This window comes from Salmo trutta, unplaced genomic scaffold (genome assembly GCF_901001165.1).
Source record: "Salmo trutta unplaced genomic scaffold, fSalTru1.1, whole genome shotgun sequence".
Lineage (NCBI taxonomy): Eukaryota > Metazoa > Chordata > Actinopteri > Salmoniformes > Salmonidae > Salmo > Salmo trutta.
In genome coordinates this window covers 4318033-4329257 of record NW_021822941.1, presented here as the reverse complement: position 1 = coordinate 4329257, position 11225 = coordinate 4318033, and positions in this window count along the sequence as shown.

Below are 11225 nucleotides of genomic sequence, written 5' to 3'. Positions count from 1 at the left end.
TTCCACCTAACTACCCCTACTGCATTCAACAGCACTGCACCCCCCACAGCTACTCGCCCAAGCCTCCCCCATTTCTCCTTCTCCCAAATCCATTCAGCTGATGTTCTGAAAGAGCTGCAAAATCTGGACCCCTACAAATCAGCTGGGCTTGACAATCTGGACCCTTTCTTTCTAAAATTATCTGCCCGAAATTATTGCAACCCCTATTACTAGCCTGTTCAACCTCTCTTTCGTGTCGTCTGAGATTCCCATAGATTGGAAAGCAGCTGCTGTCATCCCCCTCTTCAAAGGAGGTGACACTCTTGACCCAAATTGCTACAGACCTATATCCATCCTACCCTGCCTTTCTAAGGTCTTCGAAAGCCAAGTCAACAAACAGATTACCGACCATTTCAAATCCCACCGCACCCTCTCCGCTATGCAATCTGGTTTCAGAGCTGGTCATGGGTGCACCTCAGCCACGCTCAAGGTCCTAAACGACATCGTAACTGCCATCGATAAGAAACAATACTGTGCTGCCGTATTCATTGACCTGGCCAAAGCTTTTGACTCTGTTAATTACCACATCCTCATCGGCAGACTCAGTAGCCTTGGTTTCTCAAACGATTGCGTCGCCTGGTTCACCAACTACTTCTCTGATAGAGTTCAGTGTGTCAAATCGGAGGGCCTGCTGTCCGGACCTCTGGCAGTCTCTATGGGGGTACCACAGGGTTCAATTCTTGGGCCAACTCTTTTCTCTGTATACATCAATGATGTCGCTCTTGCTGCTGGTGAATCTCTGATCCACCTCTACGCAGACGACACCATTCTGTATACTTCTGGCCCTTCTTTGGACACTGTGTTAACAACCCTCCAGACGAGCTTCAATGCCATACAACTCTCCTTCCGTGGTCTCCAACTGCTCCTAAATACAAGTAAAACTAAATGCATGCTCTTCAACCGATCGCTGCCTGCACCTGCCCGCCTGTCCAGCATCACTTCTCTGGACGGTTCTGACTTAGAATTTGTGGATAACTACAAATACCTAGGTGTCTGGTTAGACTGTAAACTCTCCTTCCAGACTCACATCAATCATCTCCAATCCAAAGTTAAATCTAGAATTGGCTTCCTATTTCGCAACAAAGCATCCTTCACTCATGCTGCCAAACATACCCTCGTAAAACTGACCATCCTACCAATCCTCGACTTCGGCGATGTCATTTACAAAATAGCCTCCAATACCCTACTCAACAAGCTGGATGCAGTCTATCACAGTGCCACCCGTTTTGTCACCAAAGCCCCATATACTACCCACCACTGCGACCTGTACGCTCTCGTTGGCTGGCCTTCGCTTCATAATCGTCGCCAAACACATTGTCTCCAGGTCATCTACAAGACCCTGCTAGGTAAAGTCCCCCCTTATCTCCGCTCACTGATCACCATAGCAGCACCCACCTGTAGCACGCGCTCCAGCAGGTATATCTCTCTGGTCACTCCTAAAGCCAACTCCTCCTTTGGTCGTCTCTCCTTCCAGTTCTCTGCTGCCAATGACTGGAACGAACTACAAAAATCTCTGAAACTGGAAACACTTATCTCCCTCACTAGCTTTAAGCACCAGCTATCAGAGCAGCTCCCAGATCACTGCACCTGTACATAGCCCATCTATAATTTAGCCCAAACTACTCCCTCTTCCCCTACTGTATTTATTTATTTTATTTATTATTTTGCTCCTTTGCACCATATTATTTATATTTTAACTTTGAACTTCTACCATTCTACCATTCCAGTGTTTTACTTGCTATACTTTATTTACTTTGCCACCATGGCCTTTTTTTTGCCTTTACCTCCTTTATCTCACATAATTTTCTCACATTGTATGTAGTCTTATTTTTGTCTACTGTATCATTGATTGTATGTTGTTTTACTCCATGTGTAACTCTGTGTTTTTGTATGTTGTCGAACTGCTTTGCTTTATCTTGGCCAGGTCGCAATTGTAAATGAGAACTTGTTCTCAACTTGCCTACCTGGTTAAATAAAGGTGAAATAAAATAAATAAATAAATAAATATAGGGAATATGGCTCTGGTCACTAGTAGTGCACTATATAGGGAATATGGCTCTGGTCACTAGTAGTGCACTATATAGGGAATAGGGCTCTGGTCACTAGTAGTGCACTATGCAGGGAATATGGCTCTGGTCACTAGTAGTGCACTATATATGGAATATGGCTCTGGTCACTAGTAGTGCACTATATATAGGGAGTTGGGTGCCATTAGGGGCATAACCGGTGCAAGGTTTGTTTACCTAGCTACTGCCACCATCTGCTAGGTTTGTTTACCTAGCTACTGCCACCATCTGCTAGGTTTGTTACCTAGCTACTGCCCACCATCTGCTAGGTTTGTTTACCTAGCTACTGCAACCATCTGCTAGGTTTGTTACCTAGCTACTGCCCACCATCTGCTAGGTTTGTTTACCTAGCTACTGCCACCATCTGCTAGGTTTGTTTACCTAGCTACTGCCACCATCTGCTAGGTTTGTTTACCTAGCTACTGCCACCACCGGCTAGGTTTGTTACCTAGCTACTGGCACCATCTGCTAGGTTTGTTACCTAGCTAATGCCACCATCTGCTAGATTTGTTTACCTAGCTACTGGCACCATCTGCTAGGTTTGTTTACCTAGCTACTGCCACCACCGGCTAGGTTTGTTACCTAGCTACTGCCACCATCTGCTAGGTTTGTTTACCTAGCTACTGCCACCATCTGCTAGGTTTGTTTACCTAGCTACTGGCACCATCTGCTAGGTTTGTTTACCTAGCTACTGCCACCATCTGCTAGGTTTGTTTACCTAGCTACTGCCACCATCTGCTAGGTTTGTTTACCTAGCTACTGCCACCATCTGCTAGGTTTGTTTACCTAGCTACTGCCACCACCGGCTAGGTTTGTTACCTAGCTACTGCCACCATCTGCTAGGTTTGTTTACCTAGCTACTGCCACCATCTGCTAGGTTTGTTTACCTAGCTACTGGCACCATCTGCTAGGTTTGTTTACCTAGCTACTGCCACCATCTGCTAGGTTTGTTTACCTAGCTACTGCTACCATCTGCTAGGTTTGTTTACCTATACTACTGGCACCATCTGCTAGGTTTGTTTACCTAGCTACTGCCACCATCTGGTAGGTTTGTTTACCTAGCTACTGCCACCATCTGCTAGGTTTGTTTACCTAGCTACTGCCACCATCTGCTAGGTTTGTTTACCTAGCTACTGCTACCATCTGCTAGATTTGTTTACCTAGCTACTGCCACCATCTGCTAGGTTTGTTACCTAGCTACTGCCACCATCTGCTAGGTTTGTTACCTAGCTACTGCCACCATCTGCTAGGTTTGTTACCTAGCTACTGCCACCATATCAAATCAAATGTTATTAGTCACATGCTCCGAATACAACAGGTGTAGACCTTACAGTGAAATGCTTACTTACGAGCCCCTAACCAACAATGCAGTTTCAAAAAAATTATGGATAAGAATAAGAGATAAAAGTAACAAGTAATTAAAGAGCAGCAGTAAAATAACAATAGCGAGACTATATACAGGGGGGTACCGATACTGAGTCAATGTGCGGGGGCACCGGTTAGTTGAAGTAGTATGTACATGTAGGTAGAGTTATTAAAGTGACTATGCATAGATAATAGCAACAGAGAGTAGCAGCGGTGTAAAGAGGGGGAGGGGGGGAAATGCGAATAGTCTGGGTAGCCATTTGATTAGATGTTCAGGAGTCTTATGGTTTGGGGGTAGAAGCTGTATAGAAGCTTCTTGGACCTAGACTTGGCGCTCCGGTACCACTTGCCGTGCGGAAGCAGAGAACAGTATATGACTAGGGTGGCTGGAATCTTTGGCAATTTTTAGGGCCTTCCTCTGACACTGCCTTGTATAGAGGTCCTCGATGGCAGGAAGCTTGGTCCCAGGGACCTACTGGGCCGTTCGCACTACCCTCTGTAGTGCCTTGCGGTCAAAGGCCAAGCAGTTGCAATACCAGGGAGTGATGCAGCCATCCCCATATATTCTTTTTTCTGCTCTTTTGCACACCAGCATCTCTACTTGCACATCCTCATCTGCACACCTATCACTCCAGTGTTAATTTCTAATGCTCTTAATTTCTAATGCTCTTAGGATGCTCTCAATAGTGCAGCTGAAGAACCTTTTGAGGGCCCATGCCAAATCTTTTCAAATCTTTTTTGTCTCCTGAGGGGGAATAGGTATTGTCGTGCCCTCTTTTTTATTTTTATTTTATTTCACCTTTATTTAACCAGGTAGGCCAGTTGAGAACAAGTTCTCATTTACAACTGCGACCTGGCCAAGATAAAGCAAAGCAGTGCGACAAAAACAACAACACAGAGTTGCATATGGGATAAACAAACGTACAGTCAATAAAACAATAGAAAATCTGTATACAGTGTGTGCAAATTAAGTAATTAGGTAAGGCAATAAATAGGCCATAGTGGCGAAGTAATTACAATTTAGCAATTAACACTGGAGTGATAGATGTGCAGATGAGGATGTGCAAGTAGAGATGCTGGTGTGCAAAAGAGCAGAAAAAATAATATATGGGGATGAGGTAGGTAGTAAGTTGGATGGGCTATATACAGATGGGCTGTGTACAGCTGCAGCGATCGGTACGCTGCTCGGACAGCCGATGCTTGAAGTTAGTGAGGGAGATATAAGTCTCCAACTTTAGGAATTTTTGCAATTCGTTCCAGTCACTGGCAGCAGAGAGCTGGAAGGAAAGGCGGCCAAAGGGGGTGTTGGCTTTGGGGATGACCAGTGAAATATACCTGCTGGAGCGCATGCCAAGGGTGGGTGTTGTTATCGTGACCAGTGAGCTGAGATAAGGCGGGGCTTTACCTAGCAAAGGCTTATAGATGACCTGGAGCCAGTGGGTTTGGCGACGAAAATGTAGCGAGGACCAGCCAACGAGATCATACAGGTCGCAGTGGTGGGTAGTATATGCGGCTTTGGTGACAAAATTGGATGGCACTGTGATAGACTGCATCCAATTTGCTGAGTAGAGTATTGGAGGCTGTTTTGTAAATGACATCGCCAAAGTCAAGGGTTGACAGGATAGTCAGTTTTACGAGGGTATGTTTGGCAGCATGAGTGAAGGAGGCTTCGTTGCGAAGTAGGAAGCCGATTCTAGATTTAACTTTGGATTGAAGATGCTTAATGTGAGTCTGGAAGCAGAGTTTACAGTCTAACCAGGTATTTATAGTTGTCCACATATTCTAAATCTGGTGGGCGGACGGGTGCAGGCTGAAGAGTTGGTTGTCGGTTGAAGAGCATGCATTTAGTTTTACTAGCATTTAAGAGCAGTTGGAGGCCACGGAAGGAGAGTTGTATGGCATTGAAGCTCGTCTGGAGGTTTGTTAGCACAGTGTCCAAAGACGGGCCAGATGTATACAGAATGGTGTCGTCTGCGTAGAGGTGGATTAGAGAATCACCAGCAGCAAGAGCGTCATCATTGATATATACAGAGAAAAGACTCGGCCTGAGAATTTAACGCTGTGGCACCCCCATAGAGACTGCCAGAGGTCCGGACAACAGGCCCTCCGATTTGACACACTGAAGTCTATCTAAGAAGTAGTCAGTGAACCAGGCGAGGCAGTCATTATAGAAACCAAGGCTGTTGAGTCTGCCGATGAGAATACATCTCACGACTGTCTTGGTGTGCTTGGACCATATTAGTTTGTTGCTGACGTGGACACCAAGGAACTTGAAGCTCTCAGCCTGCTCCACTGCAGCCCCGTAGATGAGAATGGGGGCGTGCTCGGTCCTCTTTTTCCTGTAGTCCACAATCATCTCCTTTGTCTTGCTAGGTTTAGCATTTTCAAACCAAAAACATCAATGTACCAGATATTAGCATGTGTTAAATGTCATGCCCAAGGCCACGACTCAATCCAAAAACATCAATGTACTAGATATTAGCATGTTTTAAATGTCATGCCCAAGGCCACGACTCAATCCAAAAACATCAATGTACTAGATATTAGCATGTTAGAAATGTCATGCCCAAGGCCACGTCTCAATCTGAGGCACGTTATGGAGCAGAGTACTGGACATACTACAATGAGCCTTTAAAAGGCATTTTCCCCAATGTTCAAGGATATCGCCTTCATGGTAAACACTGTGAATGTTGGCTCAAGTGTAAATTAAAAGTCAAATGCAATGTGCTGCTCTATAACGCACCTTGGATTGAATCCCCAGCCTGAGTATAAATTAAAAATTCAACTTTAAGATGTTTCAAGGAGCTTTTAATGTCAAAGTCAAACTTTTACACACATCATCATCATCATCATCATCATCAAACCGTTCTGTAACAACAACTCCTCGGCTGTGACTGAAATGGGACCCTTTTCCCTCTATAGTGAACTACTGTTGACCAGGGCCCTCTATAGTCCAGTACTGTTGACCAGGGCCCTCTATAGTGAACTACTGTTGACCAGGGCCCTCTATAGTCCAGTACTGTTGACCAGGGCCCTCTATAGTCCAGTACTGTTGACCAGGGCCCCCTATAGTCCAGTACTGTTGACCAGGGCCCTCTATAGTCCACTACTGTTGACCAGGGCCCCCTATAGTCCACTACTGTTGACCAGGGCCCTCTATAGTCCACTACTGTTGACCAGGGCCCTCTATAGTCCACTACTGTTGACCAGGGCCCTCTATAGTGAACTACTGTTGACCAGGGCCCTCTATAGTCCACTACTGTTGACCAGGGCCCTCTATAGTGAACTACTGTTGACCAGGGCCCTCTATAGTCCAGTACTGTTGACCAGGGCCCTCCATAGTCCACTACTGTTGACCAGGGCCCTCTATAGTCCAGTACTGTTGACCAGGGCCCTCTATAGTCCAGTACTGTTGACCAGGGCCCTCTATAGTCCACTACTGTTGACCAGGGCCCTCTATAGTCCAGTACTGTTGACCAGGGCCCTCTATAGTCCACTACTGTTGACCAGGGCCCTCTATAGTCCACTACTGTTGACCAGGGCCCTCTATAGTCCAGTACTGTTGACCAGGGCCCTCTATAGTGAACCACTGTTGACCAGGGCCCTCCATAGTCCACCACTGTTGACCAGGGCCCTCTATAGTCCACTACTGTTGACCAGGGCCCTCTATAGTGAACTACTGTTGACCAGGGCCCTCTATAGTCCACTACTGTTTACCAGGGCCCTCTATTGTCCTCCATACTGTATAAGGAATAGGGTACCATTTCTGGAAGCACACCTCTTCCTCGTAATCATTAGCAAATGCATTTAGTTGAATAATTAATGAATACCAGTTAATAATAGAGCAGCAACAGATAAATAAAAAAAGAGAAAATCAAGAGGAAAAAAAATGTTTTTAGTTTTTTCTTTTAATGCAAAATTGAAACAGGTAAAACATGCCTTTTTGTCTGTTGTGAACATTGTTCGCTGTTCTGCGTGTTCTACGGGTTCCTGGCTTCTACTGGGTAGTTCTTACGGTTCTATAGATGGCTATTAGGTAATCGACCAATCAGGAGTTCAAAAGGCACCCTATTCCCTATATAGTGCACTACTTGGGCCACAGTCTGGTCATAAGTAGTGCACTATATAGGGTGCCATTTAGGATGCACACCGATGTGTCACCTTTTAAAAATAAAGTCCTAAACAGATGAATGCAAATATCTCTTTAAGACGTCATTAACCTTGTTATCACCCTGTCCTCTCTCTCTCCAGGCCTGTTATCACCCTGTCCTCTCTCTCTCCAGGCCTGTATCACCCTGTCCTCTCTCTCTCCAGGCCTGTTATCACCCTGTCCTCTCTCTCCTAGCCTGTTATCACCCTGTCCTCTCTCTCCAGGCCTGTTATCACCCTGTCCTCTCTCTCTCCAGGCCTGTTATCACCCTGTCCTCTCTCTCTCCAGGCCTGTTATCACCCTGTCCTCTCTCTCTCCAGGCCTGTTATCACCCTGTCCTCTCTCTCTCCTGGCCTGTTATCACCCTGTCCTCTCTCTCTCCAGGCCTGTTATCACCCTGTCCTCTCTCTCCTGGCCTGTTATCACCCTGTCCTCTCTCTCTCCAGGCCTGTTATCACCCTGTCCTCTCTCTCCTAGCCTGTTATCACCCTGTCCTCTCTCTCCAGGCCCACATAACAGGGCTAAGAAGAAGTGATTTAAATTGTCTAAACGTGCAGTATATAAAACACACATACTCCCACACTGTGCCAGCCTCCCAAATGGAACCCTAATCCCTGCATACTTCACGACTTCAGCCAACTTTTGACGACTGACCCCCTATATGGCTTCTATAGGGAATAGGGTGCCATACCGGACGCAGACACAGATTCATGTACACTGTTCCTATAGGTCCATGTTAGGCCGGGGAAGGAAAGGTAGGGTAGTATGGTAGTAGGGTAGGATGTCTGTACGAGACTCTGCATTAAAACAGCAGTTTGACTTCCCGGAAGAAAAGATCTGTCTTGTAATAAACACAAATCATTGTTTTCAGAGTCTCTTGTAGCAAAGTTCTCCTGGTCCGTTAGGGTTAACTCAGCTCCTGAATCCAGACCCCGACCCTGTGGGTTGGAATCCAGCTCCATGATTTCCATATATCCAGGGACCGTGTGGTCATGGTTACTACATCGTATGTACTAGATATCAGTGGCTCGAGGTGAGCTAGAAAACCCGGTAGGATTATGGCATAGACAGACCAATCCCCTTCGAGCATTCCGGATTGGAACCCAACCTTCTGGAACTAGAACCCACACAGAACTTCCGTCCATTGTCACATCAGCGCACCGCTGAGTGCAGTCCACCAATCACAGAGCTTCAGAGACAGCAGGTTGGGAGACAAGAGGTTAGAGGGAGGAAGGGTTGAGAAGGTCAGTGACACCATAGAGAAGAGTGGAGAGAGAGATAGGGGCACCATAGACCTACAACTCAATTCTAACTCACATTCTGGGGGATTGAATTACAACTCAATTCTAAATCCAATTCTAAGGGATTGAATTAGAACTCAATTCTAAATCCAATTCTAAGGGATTGAATTATAACTCAATTCTAATTCTAAGGGAGAATTCAAGGTTTTGTTTTCATGTTGAAACCTAGCGGCTTGCTTTACAAATGACGTACTGTACACATTGTGTCAAGTCTTACCTGAGAGTTGGTTAGTGTGTAACTGAAGTTAAAGTCACTGATTATATGGTGCGTGATCTTTCTTTAGACTGTTAAGGTGTAGCCCCTGGCTTCCTTTTAGAAAGGAGACAAGGAGAGGATGCTACTTTAGACTATTAAGGTGTAGCCCCTGGCTTCCTTTTAGAAAGGAGACAAGGAGAGGATGCTACTTTAGACTATTAAGGTGTGGCCCCTGGACTCTACCGTCCTTCCACGCATCCGGTCAACGTGAGGAGTTTCTCATTTTCTCTCAAATTGCTACAGCATATAACCTCACCGAGGGATGAAGGTTTCTCTCTCTTCCTCTCCTCGTGATGACTTCAAACACTGATGCTCTCTCTCCCTCTCTCCTTCTATCCTTCTCCCTCACATACAAACACACACATAGAAACATACATCATGTTTTCAGAGATGCATAATATCTCCAAAAAGAAGGCGTCTGGTTTTCCCCAAAAAAATAACAAATTAGCGTTTAGCTGTTTTTATTTCATGCAGAAGAAGAGTTCGAGTTCTTTTTTTTTGTCCCGAACATTTTGGTTTGTTCTATGAGTTACTGCGTACTGTTAGAGGAATAGTTTAAACATCCCTTTAATGTAAAGCCGCTATATAGACCAAAACATCCCTTTAATGTGTTGAAAGATGAATAGTTATTTAAATACATGTTGACATAAAGGGGGTTGAAGAGGGGGGGGAGCAGGCAAAAAGCTCGTTTTCAGAGGCAACATGTTATATGTTAAAGTATGGTTAAATGCATGTAGATACATTATGTGTGTGTGTGTGTGTGTGTGTGTGTGTGTGTGTGTGTGTGTGTGTGTGTGTGTGTGTGTGTGTGTGTGTGCACGTCACACGTCTATGTCGTGTGGGTATGGTTTCACTAAGTGTGTGTGTGTGTGTGTTTCACTACATTGTGTGTGTGAGAGAGGGAGGATACTGATATACATAATGAATGAAGTGACTGGTCTTCAGCACGGTAGAGTACTCTGTAATGGCCTTAATGAATGGATGACAGTGCTGTAACACCGCCAGTCTAAACCACACATATGTACAGTCTCCACTAGGGTTGCACATTTCTGCTAACGTTCCCAAAATCCACAGTTTTTTCCCCCAGAAATCCAGATAAAAAAGATTCCTCGGAATAGGTAGGAAATCCGTAATCCTCCAACCAGGATTTCTGAAAAACTTGGAATTTTGGGAACGTTCCAGAACCTAGTCTCAGCAAGAGAAGGCAGAAAGACAGAAAAAGTGTCATTTTTCATTAGAAAACGCTGGAATCCGTTGGCACTGATACTGGTACGGACCTTGTATTCCCAGTGATTCTAGCTCATATCTGTAAAAACGTCACATTGTACTTGTTTGCATCCCTCCAAGTCTTTTTTTGTTTCAAAAATACCTGATGTTTTTTTCAATCAGTTATCTTTTCCTAAGTTCTTGTCCTTGCCAAAGAATCCGATTGGTTGTTACTGAAAATATATTGTCCGTGATTGGTTAGATTCTGATAATCCTCGTTGTATGGTTGGTTAATATCTCGATGCTACTTGTCAATAATGCCATATGATGATTGGTGGATTAGGTTTAAATCACATTTGATTGATGAGCATGAAATCCATTAAAATTCCTTTTACAACGACAGCTCATTGGTCCTATCGTTTGATTGGTTAAACCTCCATGGCGTCCCATCATCAGGTTCGCCGATTAGTCAGATTCTATTCTATAAGTCTTTAAATCAAATTTTATTGGTCACATACACCTCAGCGAGTGTTCCCATTGGTCCTGAGGCGTGTATGGCATCAGGCCCAGTTCCTCCATCTCTCTCCCATCTCCCCACAGCTCCCCTGTTGGTGGGAGGTTAGACATGCATCTGATTAACTTTAAAGAGTATAAAAAAAAGAGAAGAAAGAAGTTAACACTTGACACTGATCTAAGTTCAGCATTGTGTTGCTCCTTATAATACTTCAGGTTACGATTCAGGGAAGAGTAAACTGATCCTAGATCTGTTTTTGAGAGAAACTTCTACCCAGAGTTTAGATTAGATGAAGTCAGTACGTGACTCCAGAGCAGAACTGTCTCTC